This window comes from Halichoerus grypus, chromosome 5 (genome assembly GCF_964656455.1).
Source record: "Halichoerus grypus chromosome 5, mHalGry1.hap1.1, whole genome shotgun sequence".
NCBI lineage: Eukaryota > Metazoa > Chordata > Mammalia > Carnivora > Phocidae > Halichoerus > Halichoerus grypus.
This window is the reverse complement of record NC_135716.1, coordinates 34,768,939-34,784,940: the sequence shown is the minus strand read 5'-3', so window position 1 is coordinate 34,784,940 and position 16,002 is coordinate 34,768,939. Positions and strand designations below refer to the sequence as shown.

The 16,002-nt window shown below is 39.8% G+C and overlaps 1 protein-coding gene across 6 annotated transcripts in view; it reads right to left on the bottom strand.

Annotated features, from left to right (window-relative positions):
- Positions 1-16,002, bottom strand: part of NCALD (neurocalcin delta) — a 373,056-nt gene that overhangs the window by 309,087 nt on the left and 47,967 nt on the right. For 2 of the 6 annotated variants that reach the window (XM_078072168.1, XM_078072171.1), the window contains exon 1: positions 10,222-10,286. The exons of the other annotated variants lie outside the window; for them this stretch is intronic. The gene's annotated coding sequence lies outside the window, so the exon portion shown is untranslated. Of the gene's footprint in view, positions 1-10,221; positions 10,287-16,002 lie in introns of those variants that run through there. 6 annotated transcript variants of the gene reach the window in all.

Below are 16,002 nucleotides of genomic sequence, written 5' to 3'. Positions count from 1 at the left end.
CTCAGGGCCTTTGCACTTGCTGTTTTCTCTGTCTAGGATGTTCTTCCCACTACTTTTCAAAAGGCTAGAGCTGCTTTTGTCTTGAATCTCAACCTAACAGTTATCTTCAAGTCCCCAGAGAGGCCTTCCCTGGCTACCCAATCTAAAGTCACCTCCCTATCCCAGCCCAGTTACTCACAATTCCATCACCTTGCTGAATTTCCTTTAGTCTACTTATTATTTCTGAAATAATCTAGTTTTTTTCCATAGTAGCTGTCCAATAAATATTTGCATGACAAGATAATTAATTACTAAATTAACTTGTGTTTCTTCTCTTTATATTTCTCTCTCCCTTGTTCTGTGAAAGTAGTCAAGCCAACCTCTCTTGGAAAAATCTTGCTTTTCAAAGTTCAAAGTGAAGTTTCTAGCAAGATATTTTCCTTCCTGATGTTTTCCCCTAAAACCTGAGTTCACTGAAGGTATTAGCTAAGTGCCCTTAAAGACAAAGGGATATGAGTAAAAAATTAACTGACATTGGCAAAAACAGATGGAGTGTGGCAGAGATAGATGACCTGCCACTGAAGATTCATATTCCTTTTCCATGGTGTAGAACTGATGCTGGGAAGTGGCTGCTTAGCCAAGGACATATTTCCCAGTTCCCCATGCACCTAGGTGAGGTCATGGGAGTAGTTCTCATCAATGGAAAGTGAGAGGAAGTGTTGTGTGTCCCTGTTTGGCCAAGGGTTTCATCCTCCATATTCTTTTCTTCCTTCCACAGGGTGGGAAGCAAAGGACTTTGAATCCCTGAAAGATGGTGAATTCGTAAGATGGAAACAACCCAGGGCCCCAAGTCAGTGCCTAGAGGGGAGCTGTCCAGCCAGAATATCTGCATTCAACAGTGTATGAGGGAATAAAATATATTTATTATGTTAAACAAAGGCATATGGGTATGTTTCAACAGTGGTCTACCATGGCTAGTACAAGTTGGGTGGGACTGGGAGACACAATGAGAGGGAAGGACCTTACCACCCCCTAGTGACAATGTCCTAAGGACATGGCAAGGTGTGTGTGTATGCGTTACAGCAAGAAACTCTGGCCTCTATGCCCAGGTCCCACTATTTGCAATCAGAGGCCTTTTATTTGTATTCCAAGTACCTTAACCATAAGCCTTCTCCATTCTGGTACAACCCTGATAAGGAAAAGGGCCTCCAGAACAGCTAAGATTATATTTTCAGTAGTCTGGAAGATGAGAGCTCCAAGTCAAATTTAAATTAATTTTTAAAAATAAACATGTAATATTTCTTACTTGTCTACATTTTTGGACTTAAATTTCTACCTGCTACATTAGTCGAATAAATTAATAGAGATTAACCATCCCACAGTCACAAAGACCAAAAAGCAAAAACAAAACACTCTTAACCAAAAAAAGTATAAAATTAATGACATTCAGCTAACCACCACTCATCCAATGCCACAGCAGGGAGAACCTGCTGACTGGAGCGAGCCTGTGGCAGGAGGCTGTGCAAGACGGCGATGTAGGAAGATCCTAAACTCACCTCCTTCCACAGACACGCCGAATCCTCAGACACACACGGAATAGATTCCTTCACAAAAAGACCTGATAACTAGCTGAGCAGCTGCTTCACACCAACAAACAAGAAAAGAGCCACATCAAGGTAGGGAGGCTAGGCTGGGACCTGGTACCACCATAAACTCCACCCACAGTTAAGTAACCCAGAGTCCAGAAGGAATTCAAAACCCAGAGCTACTCCCTAAGAAATGAAGTTTGTGCCGCACATGGGGCGCTCCAGTTTTTAAGGCCTGCACCTGAGAGAGACAATCCCCAAAACATCTGGCTTTGAAAACCAATGGAGTGCACATCCACAAGACCAAAAGGCTATAGCAAACAAATGCTTTTTAAAAGGCTTGCTTGCAGACTTTCTCACCCCAGGGCCCAGTGCAGGAAAAGCCATGTGAAAAACAACCAGACTTCACATCAAAGAGATTCATTTGCTAATCTTAAAGCCTCTGCCTGAGGGGACCAGGCCTATTAGGACACTCTCTGGGATGGAGGCGCTGGTGAGCGCCATTTTTTCCTGCTCTCCCTCTCCCTTGCTAAAGCCAGTAGGGCTTTTTCTTTTCTTTTCTTTTTTTTTTAACTCCACACTTTTTGTTTTTCTTGGCAGTGGCCATCTGTACCTTCCAAGCAGCAGGTGCCATTTCTTTTTTTTTTCTTTTTCCTTAGAAGGTGCCATCTCCATGCTCTCCCTCTGACAGGCTCTGCAGCACAAGTATCTCCTAGAGTGGAGCTTTTGTATACACATCTGGTGTCCCAGTTTTTGCAGCTGCAGCCAAGGGGACACCCTTTGATCACCTGGCTGTGGAGTCTGGCAGGGTGGGGGGGGATGACTTGTGTTCCTGGGTCCCATGGACTATAACAATGGGAAAGATTTCTTGGCAGGCTACCACCTCCAGGGCACTGCAGAGAGAGCAGCATGAAACACACTCCTAGTCTGTGAAAGAAGCCTAGTTGCTTGTCTTGGAGCTTTAGACTGAGGGGCCGACTTCAGAATTGGCACACATCTAGAGGCTCCCAAGGAGCTCTCAGGGAATGCAGGCTGGCAGATGCCATCTTTGCGCTCTCCCTCTGCCTTGCTACAGCTCACAGGTATCTCTCAGAGAGGAGCTTATATACTCATTTGGAGCCCCAATTTTTGTGACTGTAGCCTAGGGGACACCTCCAAATCACCTGGTTTGGTGGCCATCAGGGCTTATGCTTGTGGTCCCACAGGACTGTACATATTTGCAAACTTTAAAAGCCATTGTCTAAGGATCTGGCTTCCAACTGGCCTGAATCTAGGTACTGACTGATATCCTCCCCTTGAGGACGTGGTCAGGTTTTGGCACATCCTCAACAACTGGGAGCTATTAAAAATAAAATAGACTGCTTGGACAATCACAAAGATTCAAGAAATAACCAAGAGCTAGAGCAGAGTTGAACAATAAAGTTCATTGCCTACATGAGGCCACTCCTTCAAGACTGGGAGAGTGGGCTGTTTCATCTAATACATAGAAACAAACACAGTGAGTCAAGCAAAAAGAGGAAACAGAGGAACACGTTTCAAATGAAAAAACAAAATAAAACCTCAGAAAAAAACTTAACAAAATGGAGAGAAGTAATTTAAAGAGTTCAAAGTAATGCTCATAAAGATGTTCACCAAACAGGAGACGGATGGTGGGGTAAGTATATTGATGTTATGATGTTTTTTAAACACTTTTATCTGTATTCCTGACACACACTATTCAATTATTTAACAAATCTGTATTGAACACCTCCTATGTGCTAAGCACTTTTCTACAAGCTTCAGATACATCAGACAACGCTAACAAAAATACCTCCCCTACAGAACCCTCCTACACTGTTGGTGGGAATGCAAGCTGGTGCAGCCACTCTGGAAAACAGTATGGAGGTTCCTCAAAAAGTTGAAAATAGACCTACCCTATGACCCAGCAATTGCACTACTGGGTATTTACCCCAAAGATACAAATGTAGTGATCCGAAGGGGTACATGCACCCCGATGTTTATAGCAGCAATGTCCACAATAGCCAAACTATGGAAATAGCCAAGATATCCATCAACAGATGAATGGATAAAGAAGATGTGGTATCTATATACATGGAATATTACGCAGCAATCAAAAAAAACGAAATCTTGCCATTTGCAATGATGTGGATGGAACTGGAGGGTATTATGCTAAGCAAAATAAGTCAATCAGAGAAAGACACATACCATATGATCTCACTGATATGAGGAATTCTTAATCTCAGGAAACAAACTGGGGGTTGCTGGAGTGGTGGGGGGTGGGAGGGATGGGGTGGCTGGGTGGACACTGGGGAGGGTGTGTGCTATGGTGAGTGCTGTGAATTGTGTAAGACTGTTGAATCATAGACCTGTACCTCTGAAAAAATAATACATTATATGTTAAAAAAAAAAAAAGAAAATAGTAAGAAGGGAAAAATGAAGGGGGGAAATTGGAGGGGGAGACGAACCATGAGAGACTATGGACTCTGAGAAACAAACTGAGGGTTCTAGAGGGGAGGGGGCATGGGGGGATGGGTTAGCCTGGTGATGGGTATTAAAGAGGGCAAGTATTGAATGGAACACTGGGTGTTATACGCAAACAATGAATCATGGAACACTACATCAAAAACTAATGATGTAATGTATGGTGATTAACATAATAAAATAAAATTTAAAAAAAAAATACCTCCCCTACAAAGCTTAGACTCATACAATAGTAAAAATATATATATTGTTCATTGTTTTTAGAATAAACTGAATTGATGTATAGAACTGATAAAATGGTTAGATTGGTAGTAACTTTCTAATATTACATAAAAAATAATCCATGTTATTTTTAAAATGTTAAATAAAAGCTCTAATTGCCAAATGAAACATACTATTTTTGATTTAATGTACAAACAAAAACCAAATGGGGCCCTTAGAAGAAGTCAACATTAAGAAAACTTGACATAGACAATATAAATTGTTGCTGCTGTTAGGTAAAATAAAAATAAAATATATAAAGGGAAGGACATTTTGAGGACAGTTTTTTTTTTTTTTTTTTAAGATTTTATTTATTTATTTGACAGAGAGAGACACAGCGAGAAAGGGAACACAAGCAGGGGGGAGTGGGAGAGGGAGAAGCAGGCTTCCCACTGAGCAGGGAGCCCGATGCGGGGCTCGATCCCAGGACCCTGGGACCATGACCTGAGCCGAAGGCTGACACTTAACGACTGAGCCACCCAGGCGCCCCTTGAGGACAGTTTTGATGGGAAAAAATAACCAAACAAAAAATCTTTGATATAAAAAGTCAGCTAAGAAATGCAGTTCTGAGGGAGGTTGAGACTCCAGTGTCAGTTAAGAATACTTAATGCCAAGACTCTACAACCACTCAAAAAGTTCAAGGGAAAATAAGCTAACCTTTCCAGAAGGCCCAGTGTCATGGGTCATCTCCACAGACCACTCCCAAAGGGAAAGAAGGGAAATTTAAGTCAAATCAAAAGAGCCCCAGAGTCAGAGCACAGCAGCCTCCAAATTAAGAATGTGTCTGACTAATAAGAATGGAAGTGCTTTGCTCTAGGGCTCAGTTTTGAAATAATCACCTTTTGTTATCCTGCCCACCTTTACTTTATTTCTACTCCCAACAGATAGAGCCCTTTTCTCCTACTCTCTTACAGTCCCAATCTCATTCATTCAGGTGGTTACAATTACAATCTTTCATACATTAAAGACACGTAAGTCCACAATCCAACTAGATCCCCATCCTGAAATCAAATCCAGATTTCCAGATCGACATCTCCACTTCAATGTCTCACAACACGTATTTATAACATCCAAAACTGAGGCCATTATCTTCCCCCACCTAGTCTCTACTTCCTTCAGATGTTTCTCATCAGTAGCCTCACTATCCACCCAGAAACCCACCGTCAACCTAGATATTTCCCCTCTTTCATTCCCATTTACGTAAAATCAATCCCCAATTGAAACAATTCTTCCTCTGAAATTCCTTTAACATCTGCCCACTTCTCTTCATCTCCACTTACCTAATAGAGGCCAAAATTGCTCAACTCCAACCACACCCAAGGTTGCCAGGGCTCCAAGGACAAAGTCCAGAATCATTTACCAAGCCTATACTGCCCTACCCTCTTCTAGCTTCATCATGCTGTGTCCCAATCTTTTTCAGGTTTCTGGAAGGTACCCATTTTCTGGTCATCTCAATCTTCACATATGAGGCTCATGCTGCACTGATTTCTCTCCCACGACCATTCTCCCATTGGCCAACTCTTTCATCTGTCTCAGTTCCCTGCCCTCTCAGCACACATCAGGGGAGGTCTCTATACCATGCTTCCATTGCACACTGTTCTTTTCCTCCCTCCCGCTTATTATAATAAATATAATTCATTCATTATGTAATTATTTGTTCATTGTCTGTTTTCCTTGATAGAAAATTTCAAAAGGGAAGAGACCATGTCTGTCTTGATCCCTGTTGACACATAGTAGGAACGTGATGGGTAATTAAAGAATGAATTTTCACTCACTCTCTAGGATTCTCTCTGCTCTGAACCTCCACTCTTGGCTCAGCCTGTCCCCTGTGATGGCAGCAGTCCACCCCCAGCACTCCATTAGTAATAAACTGAAACAGATCCTCCATGAATCCTTACAAATCAACCCAGAATCACTCACCACCCCCACATAACCTCAGATCATGAGTCTGCTCCCTCATTTGGATGTCCATCTCCTGAAAGGTATACATGTAATCCATGTACACAAAGTCAGTGTTAAGGTAAGATGAACCGCCTAACTTACAATAATGCTTGATAACTATATGGTGTTGCATACATTTTAGTGCATTACCCATATCACTTAGCTTGTCATTCATAAAGGTTAAGTGGCTTGTTCAAGATCTCAAAGTTAGTGATGGAGCTGGCACTGGAGTCCAGTTTCCTACACTCCCTGCCTGTGAATCCTAACAACTGGTTGAGTCAGCCCTGTGCTGAGATCTGAGGGAAAGAAGTTTACCCAAGAAACACCCTACAGACTGAAGGGCCATGTCACACCCATGGCCATAACTCAAATTTTAGTGGTATCTAAGGAAGGGGGTTTAGGGACAAAAGATATGGGTAAAGGGATTCCTTTCTTATACCATCATCTTCTCCTCCTTGTCCTTCCACACCCAGTTCAAATGTAACTTCCTTCTCTGAACACTCCCAGGACGAACTGTGTTGCCCCCTTCAACAAATAAATATTGACTGGGTTCCATGCCCCTTGCTAGGACCCAAGAAAACAAAAAGATCAGGACTCCTGGCCCTCCCAGAGCCCCTGGTATCCCCCAGAGCTTGTCTAATTCTGCTCCAGCACATTCAGCACACTGAGTACGAATATTTGTTTATCTCCATCACTGAACTGAAAGGGTTTCAAGGCTAGAGACTTCATCTCTCCCCCAGAATGCCTCCCTCCCATTCTGAGTTCAGAAAAAGTATCACAAAAGGAAAGGGATGAAGGAGGAAGGGCAACAGTCCGAGGTAAGTTTCATGGTTTCACAACAAACCACAGGAGTCAGGACCTTGACCACTAGCTTCCTCCATCGTAGGTTTGATTTTGTGCACAGGCATTTTAAACAAAGTCCTAACTCCCCACTCCTTGGTAAGTTCCCTGAGGGTGGGAACCACAGTTTATCGAGCTTGCTCAAAGGCCACAATGTTCTACACATTTTGCAGAACTTAATGGAATTCTATCCCATACATTAGGAACAAGTTACTAGCATAATATGCACTCATGCGATATGAAATTATAGCAGGAAGCACACAAGCCCACAAAAATGAGCTGGTGAACTAAGCAAGATCATCTGCTTTTGCATATTAATGTTTTAAAATGTTGCGACTTCTTGTTCATTCATTTTGACATCTGCCAGTGCTGGTGGAAGAAGCAACAGTAGTCACCTAATTTAATTCCATTCATTAAGTTAACCTCTTTCTTTAACATTTGGAAAATATCATTCTTTGATTGAGGCTGGGAAAAAGAAAAGTCCAATTCATGAAATCAACATTCCGAGGAAGCCTACATTGGGATTCATGGCTGTGAAAACAAACAAACAAAAAACCTCCTAGCAGTTCAGCAGTTCAGCCATCGACAACTCCATTTTTTGGTGTAAATGCCCAACGAAGCCGTCTGAATGCTGTGGAAGCTAGCAGGTGACCAGAGCATGCTAAATCACATTTGCCTAGATCCCCAGAAGGAACCCTAAAAAAAAAATAAAAGATAGGTCTTATGCCCCAGACTCAAATCTTAACCAAAAAACAACAATGTTGTGGTCTTAATTTGTTGACCAAGTAGCCTCTACCCACTTGAGATGACCTCAGTCCACCGGAGTTAGAAAATCTTTTTTCTTACAGGATAAGTGATTTTCTTGACGTTACGGATAGAGATGAAATAACTCAAACTTATTATACTCTTATGTTAAATTTAGGATTAAGTTTTGTAATCATCAGGATACTCTGGATGCATCTGACATTTAACTGTTCATAAAATCTAAGAACATCTGACATTTAAAAATCTGATGGATTTTCCTTATAATTTCAATTTAAAATGTACATGACTTTAGACTTAACAGCTCGAAGATGAATGTGCATCATTTAATTTAGCATTTATTCATTTATTTATTTAATAATTATTAGGCACATTCTTTGTACCCAGAACTTGAAGAATACAAAGGAGTTAATATAGCATTTTAGGGCTACAAGGGCCCTGTCCTAAGGAAGTTTATGTACTGGTGTTATGGGTTGAATTGTGTGCCCCCAAAACTTCCTATGTTGAAGTCCTAATGGCCAGCATCTCATAAAGTGATCTTATTAAATAGAATCATTGCAGATGTAATTCAATTAGGATGAGGTCATACCAGAATAGGGTGGGCCCCTAATCCAATATGACTGGTGTCCTTTTAAAATGAAATCTCTGATTTCTAGGGTCCAGAACTGTGAGACATTAATTTCTGTTGTTTGAAGTCCCCCCGTTCATGGTACTTTGTTATGGCAGCCCAAGCAAACAAATACAACTGGTTCTTTACCCCTTGCCTCTTAGCTCCAAGCCCAGCATGCTCTTTTCTGCTCTGTGATGCTGAGACTGGGACTGCAACATTTATTTCATTTACTCCCTTGTCAGCTGGCGTCCTCTACAGCTATGCCAACACAAGGTAAGAGGAGGGAAAAGGGACTTCTTTCTGGTGGCTAGTTTCTGCCGGTATCATACCAACAAGAGCACAGGCTGGTTTCAGTCCCCAGCTTTTCTCTACCCTCCCAACACCAGCCACTCCCATACCCCCTCAGATGTGCTGGCAGCTGGGCCACACCCACCTGGCAGTCAGAGTACCCGTCTCTGCAGTCCCTCAGCAGCCAGGCTGCACACCGCCCGAGGCCCAGCCCCGCCCTGCCAGGCGCCTCCCCAGGCCTCCTCGTTCGCTTCATTCTACCCCTTTCCTGCTACTTCTCTGGATGACTTCAGCATTTCCTTTTGCTCTTTCAGATTTCCAACATGCGTGGAACCAGTTCCTTGTAGGAAATCCCTGCTATCTGAATTATCCAGTGTGGTCTTGGGTTTTCTGACTAGAGCCTGACTAATTTAGTTTACAATCCCCATGAAGAGACAAATATACTAGAATTCAAAAATATAAGCGAGTCAAGATTTACAATAAATAGTGTTAGTAATGGTATAGGTAAACATTCTCAATTTGGTGTTGCTGAGAATATAAATGAATTCACATTTTCTTCAGGGGAGTTTGGCAGAATAAATCAAAAGATAAAATATACACAGTTTGAGCCCCAAAATCCCATTCCCAGAAATCTATCCTAAGAAACTAATCAGATAAATGCTCAAGATTTATATACAAAGATGCCCATTCTAATGTTGCTTGTAATAGGTAAAAAAATCTAAAACAAAACTATCTATCAAAAAAGAGCCTGTCAGTTAAATTATTTAATACGTGTGCGCACACGTGCACACACACACACAATGTATCCTAGGTGACTATTAAAATAATGTAGCTCTGTATTTCTCAACATGAAAATATATCCATATTACAGATTGTTAAGTGACAAAAGCAGATTTACAAACACCAGTTATAGCATGAAAACAAAATATGGAAATTAATTGTAATTATTTTGTATGTACCCAATGATTACAAACAGTAATTGTTTCTGGGTAGTAGGAATTTAGGTGATCAGGCAAAGTGCCCGTTGCTGGGGGCAAAGAGAAGTGTTCTATTAATAATAATCACATGAATACTTAGAACACTGTTTTAATGTCAATATGTAAATTTTTAAGAGGCCCAAATACGTAAAAGTTGAAAATTTCAAGTATTTAGGAAAAAAAGTAATCACCCTGCATTTATATTATTTAATCCAAATTTACAAGGGTATGCATCCTTTGATTTTCCTCTTTTCTATTATTTCTCTGTTACTTTCATTTTTCAAGGTGATCCTTATTCACTCAACAGCAAAAACATAATTAGCTCATTCATATGCTAGTTCTTTACTGATGTGTCTAATTTGTCAACCAAAGGGGAACAGAGAGCAGTCCCTGTGGCCTAGAGTCAAAACTGCCTTAAATACTTTACCAATCTACTGTTTAAACAGCTAACAGCATATCTGCAGTTTGCAAAGAAACAAAGAAACAATGGAATTACCTCCTGAGACACAAACTCCTCACGCAATGCAAGAAACATCCTGGTACAGCCACATGGACAATGGAACCTATAAAAGAAAGATGACTACTGCACCCAAAATGCAACAATGGGTATCAAAGTCCAGTGAGTGCTTTTGCTCCTGCCCTGGTTGTCTGCAGCTCACAGGCTGCCACTTCCCAGTCCCATGAATCTTCAGAACAGGCAAGAGCGGCTGCTTACTGGGAAAAGACCACCGCCCCCTTACGTGAGCCCTCATCCTCACTCCTTAATACAATTTCACTCACAAACCCCAAGTGCATACTAGAAATCTAAAAATAACATTGCTCGTTGGAATTTAAAGGCTCAAAACTGAAAATTTCCCAGGCTTCACTCCAGTAATATTGAAAATGCAGATTCTTTTTTCTACACCAACAGAAGCTTGGGGAATTGGGACTGAAGGCAGTGAGGTCCAGGAATCCATCTGCTCCATGCTATCCTGGGGAGAAGCAGTCACTGCTATTTTGGAAGTTTCAAAATGCTTGGCAAGAGTCTTAGAAAAGAACACAATGAACGCTAACATAACACCAGAGAAGTATCCAGGCACTGAAAACCACAAACCAGGTAGAATGACCCAGGAGTCTTCAAGTCACCTGTAACAACCCTTGCAAATCAAGATATACCAACTCACAAAAATGGGTTTTAACCAGCATCCTTTTTCCTGGTGGTGGTTCACTGATCATATAGAAGAGTAAATTACAGCTTTAATTCATTATTTTCCCCATCATAATTCACACAATCAAAGTTTTCTTAGTATCTCCCATGTTTAAAACACCGTGGTAGGGCTTTGTCTCAAAAAATCTTGCCTTACAGTCTAGTGAAGGGGGAAAGAAGTGTACGGAAACTGTACAATTAGTCAAGAAAATAAAATAAATAAAAGGCATAAATATTAGAAAGGAAGAAGTAAAACTTCTTTATTAGCAGATGACATTATTATGTACCTAGAAAATTCAAAGGAACTTATCTATAAACAACTATTAACAACTAATATGTGAATTAAGGGTTGGAAACAAGATACAAAGTTAGTATATAAAAACCAGTTATATTTCTATATACTATAAATCAATCAGATAAAGATATTTTAAAAATAATACCATTCATATTGACATAAAAAAATCAGATACATAGGACTAAATTTAACAAGATATATGCAAGAATTCTACACTGAAAACATTGCTGAGGCAATGAAAGAAAACCTAAGTAAATGGAGAGATATACCATAGGTATGGACTGTTAAGACACCAATTCTCCCAAATTTACCTCTACATTCAACAAAGTCCCAGTTAAAATCCCAGCAGGTATTTTTTTTTTTTTTTGGTAGAAACTGACAAACTCATTCTGAAATTTATATGGGAATTCAAAGGACCCAAAATAGCGAGGACAATTTTGAAAAAGAAAAACAAAGGTGGTAGGTTTAAAGTTCCAAACTTAAGACTTACCATAAAACTATAGTAATTAAGACAATAGTCAAAAAACTTGAACAGGCACTTTAAAAGAGAAAATATCTAAATAGACAATAAGCATATGAAAATGTGCTCAAAATCATCATTCATCATGGAATTAAAACCACATGCCTCATTAAAATTACAACGAGATACCACTACACATAAATAGAATAAAAAAGACGTATACCATCAAATGATAGCAAGAATGTAGATCAACTCTCAGATATTTCTGGTGAGAATGTAAAATGGCACAACTCCTTTGGAAACTGTTCGGTGGTTTCTATTAATGTTAAACATATGCCTACCCTATAACCCAGCAATCCATTCCTAGGTACGTGCACAAGAAAAAGAGGGATTTGTTCAAGAATGTTTATAGCATTTTTTCATAATTGTGAAAAACTGGAAACAATCCAAGTCTCCACCAGCAGAAAAATGTATAAACAAACTGTTATATATTCATACAATGGAATTCTACACAGCAATAAAAAAAAAAAAGAACAAACTATTGATAGATATATAGCATGGATGAAACTCAAAAGCATTATGTTGAGCAAAAGTAGCCAGATGCAAAAAGAGTACATATTGTATAATGCCATTAATTTGAAATTCAAAAATATGAAAACTAATCTATGGTGATGGAAATCAGGACAGTCATTAATTACCTTTGGTAGCTGACAGCAGTTATTAACTGGGAAGGAGCATAAGGGAACTTTCTGAGGTGACGGAAATTTTCTGTGTCTTGATCTGAGTGGTTGTTGCAAAGGAATATGCATATGTAAAAATGCATCAAGTTGTACAATTAAAATTTTTACATTTACTATATGTAAATGATATCTCAATATAAAAGAAAGTACAGAAATAACCAGATGGTAGGAGGAGAAAGTTCCAGAAAAGATGTGCATATAAAAGGCCATTGGAATGGTGAAATTTCTAGCCGGTAGTGAAGGATGGGGAGAAGGCAGTGATCGGTAAAAGTATTACATTTAGAATGACCCTTGAAAGAGGGAAAAGCTTTGAATCTCAATAAATGTAGTGTGAAGGTAAGAGAAGGTAAAGAATATTGTGGGAGAGAAAACATTATATATTGCTATTGTCTGAGAGTTTATATTTTCCCCTAAGTTCATTTGTTGAAATCCTAGCCTGCAATGTGGTGAGACTGGGAGGTGGGGCCTTTAGGAGATGCTTAGGTCGTGAAGGTGAGCCTTCATGAAGGTGAGCCACAGATGGGATTAGTGCTCTTATAAAAGAGTCCCTAGAGAGCCCCCTTGCCCCTTCCACCACGTGAGGACACAGTGAGGAGGCACCATCTATGAGGAAGTGGGCTCTCAACACACACCGAATCTGCTGGCACCATGTGCTCTTGGACCTCCAGCCTCTGTATTTATTATGAGAAATAAATGTTTGTTGTTTATAAGCCACTCAGTTTATAGTATTTTTGTTATGATAGCCCAAACAGACTACAACACACATTAAGTAATGAAAATCTGAACTGAGGTGGATAGAAGAGGAACAGAGAAGATGTGAATAATATTACAGAGCCAGGGTGGGGCTGACTTTCCAACTCAAAAAACAGACACCGGAGCTCAGAAGAGAGGTCAGAGCTAACGATGGCTGGGGAGTCCTCCTTAGAGTGGTGACATGCTGCAGTTGCTAATAAATATTTGTTGGGAGGATGAACAAATGGACAGACAGAATGGTAGACGGGGGGAGGGAGGAAGATTTAATCAGGTTATCAAGAGAAATAGATCAGGTTTAGCCACAGAAAATTGCTGGTATTTTACCATTTTTTTGCCTTCTAAAAACTGCAGTTTCATATGACTCAGTCTAATAGATAAGGAAAAAATAGGGGGCAAGGGCAGCTCTGTGGGCCACTCCTCCATTTAGGGAAAAGAAGAAAAGCCAGTGAAAGAGCAGACAGGGAAACACATTATAATAAAAATAAGAATAAAAGGCTCTATGCAGTTTAAAAAAATATATTGCCTTAATTTAAAAAGGTCTAATTAGAAAAAAATTCTTGCCTAAAGACAGGAACTGACAATTTACAGAAGATCCACAAAGCCAAAATGCATATAAGAAATGTTCAGCATCACAACAATCAGAGAAATAAGCATTAAAACCATGAGATACCATTCCAAAGATTTTTTTTAAATAATAGTATAAATTTCTGGCAAGCGTTTAGGAAAACATTCTCACACATTTCTTTCAAAAGTATAAATTCATACAGACTTTCTAGAGAGCAACGTATCTGTATGTATAAAATTCTCTAAATTTTTCATATCTTGTGACTCAGTCATTTCACTTTTAGGAATTTGTCCTAGAAATGTATTACGTGTGTAATAAGAAAAAGCACATAAAGATATATGTAGAAAGATGCTTAACATCTCTTATTTATAATAAAATAAGCTACATGTTCAATAGTGACTTAAATACCCAATAATGGGGAATTTAAAAAAATCATAGTTATTTTTTTAATCATCCTTTTGTAAGTATATTTAATGATACAGGAGAAAGCTCACCATAAATCTAATCTTCAAAATAACATTCTGAAGTTGTCCCCTTTTGGATGATAAGGAATATAAAGGTATCAATAAAAAGAATATCCAGGGGCGCCTGGGTGGCTCAGTTGGTTAAGCGACTGCCTTCAGCTCAGGTCATGATCCTGGAGTCCCGGGATCGAGTCCCACATCGGGCTCCCTGCTCAGCAGGAAGTCTGCTTCTCCCTCTGATGCTCCCCCCTCTCATGCTCTCTCTGTCTCTATCTCATTCTCTCTCTCAAATAAATAAATAAAATCTTTAAAAAAAAAAAAAAAAAAAGAATATCCAAAAGAAAATTCACCCAAATCCCCACATGGCAGGATTATAGTACATGTGTATTTTTGCTCTTTTTGTTTTCTTTTTTGTTTTTAACAACAGCAAGGATTGCCTACAATTTTAAAACAAATTAAACATTATTTATTTTAAAAAACACATTGCTCTCAAGTTGTCAGGCAGCACTCAAGGCAACCCAAAGGGTATGTGTGAGCCGTGGGCACATCTCTTAAAAGGAACGCACAGAGATAGGTCTACCATAAAGCTAAAGAAGCCCAAGCTTCAGGACACTTTCTAAGGGCACACAGTCCTTTCTAGAACTCTAGGAGGGATCCTAATAATGTGCCCACACGGTCATTTGGTTTTGTTTTTATTTTGCATTAATAAGCTATTTCAGCAGCAACAGGTTAAAACCGCTGTCTCTTTCCACCACATTTCTTCTCCATCATACTTTGTCTCACAGCAAGTGGTACTGGAGTTGCCCCGGGCATTTTTGGGGATCTGGATAAAAAGAAATTAAGCTGGGATATATTCAGTTTGAAGCTTCACAGGACATGTTAATGAGACTTGTGATCATTTCCACGTACAGTTGAGTTATTGCTTGATGTCCCAGGGTAGATACGGGTTTTCCGGAATGTTCCTACCACCCACTGTGCTGACTCATCCAGTGTTGTTTCATAAAGGTGCAAGGCCAGAGGATATGAATGTGTCCTAAAGTGCCCAGCACTGGAAGTATGTGGGTAGTAGACAAGAAACAAAGTTTGAAATGCAACAGAGCCAGAAGCTCATCTATGGGAAAGATCTTCCAACTACAGCAGACAGTTCAGTTCTCATTGACATCCGCCCTCATTTTTCAGGACTCTGTATGACCATAGAGGTACCAAGGCAGAGGGTAAACTATTAAACAGACTTAGATGGAGAAAACAGCACCAGAACTACAGTGTAGTATCCATGGGTTGCTTCTCTCGTTTTGGTCCACTTACTTACCTGGACAAATTCCTGCTCTAATCTGTAAGGTTCTCCCTGCCTTTATTAACTCTGAAGTTCCTGACCTTGGTGTGATAACTGATTCTGAAGCCCTAAGAGTCTGACCTAACTTCCTGTTTGTCACGTTTACTTCCTTTGAGATCTTAATCCTTGTGCCCAAAGCTAGACTGGTGAATAGTATCCTTTCTCATTGGTCTCTGAGTCTCAGGAATTAGAGTTGGCCTTCAACCCTGATTGAACTTCATCAGCAACGGTCATGGCAGTTCCTCAAGAATTCCTCAACCTCTTCCTGTGGGCATACCGACGTCCACAAAATATTTATTATATATGTGTATATAGATTTAGACCTATTTCTACAAAGGACTTGAAGAAGCTTATAAAAAATATATGCAATAAACTAGAACAAGGTTATTTAATCAATTATGGGCGTACAAGTTGTGAATCTTATTTTACTACTTCACCATTCCGTATGCATAGCTTTTTTCCACAGGTCATAAGATGGCTG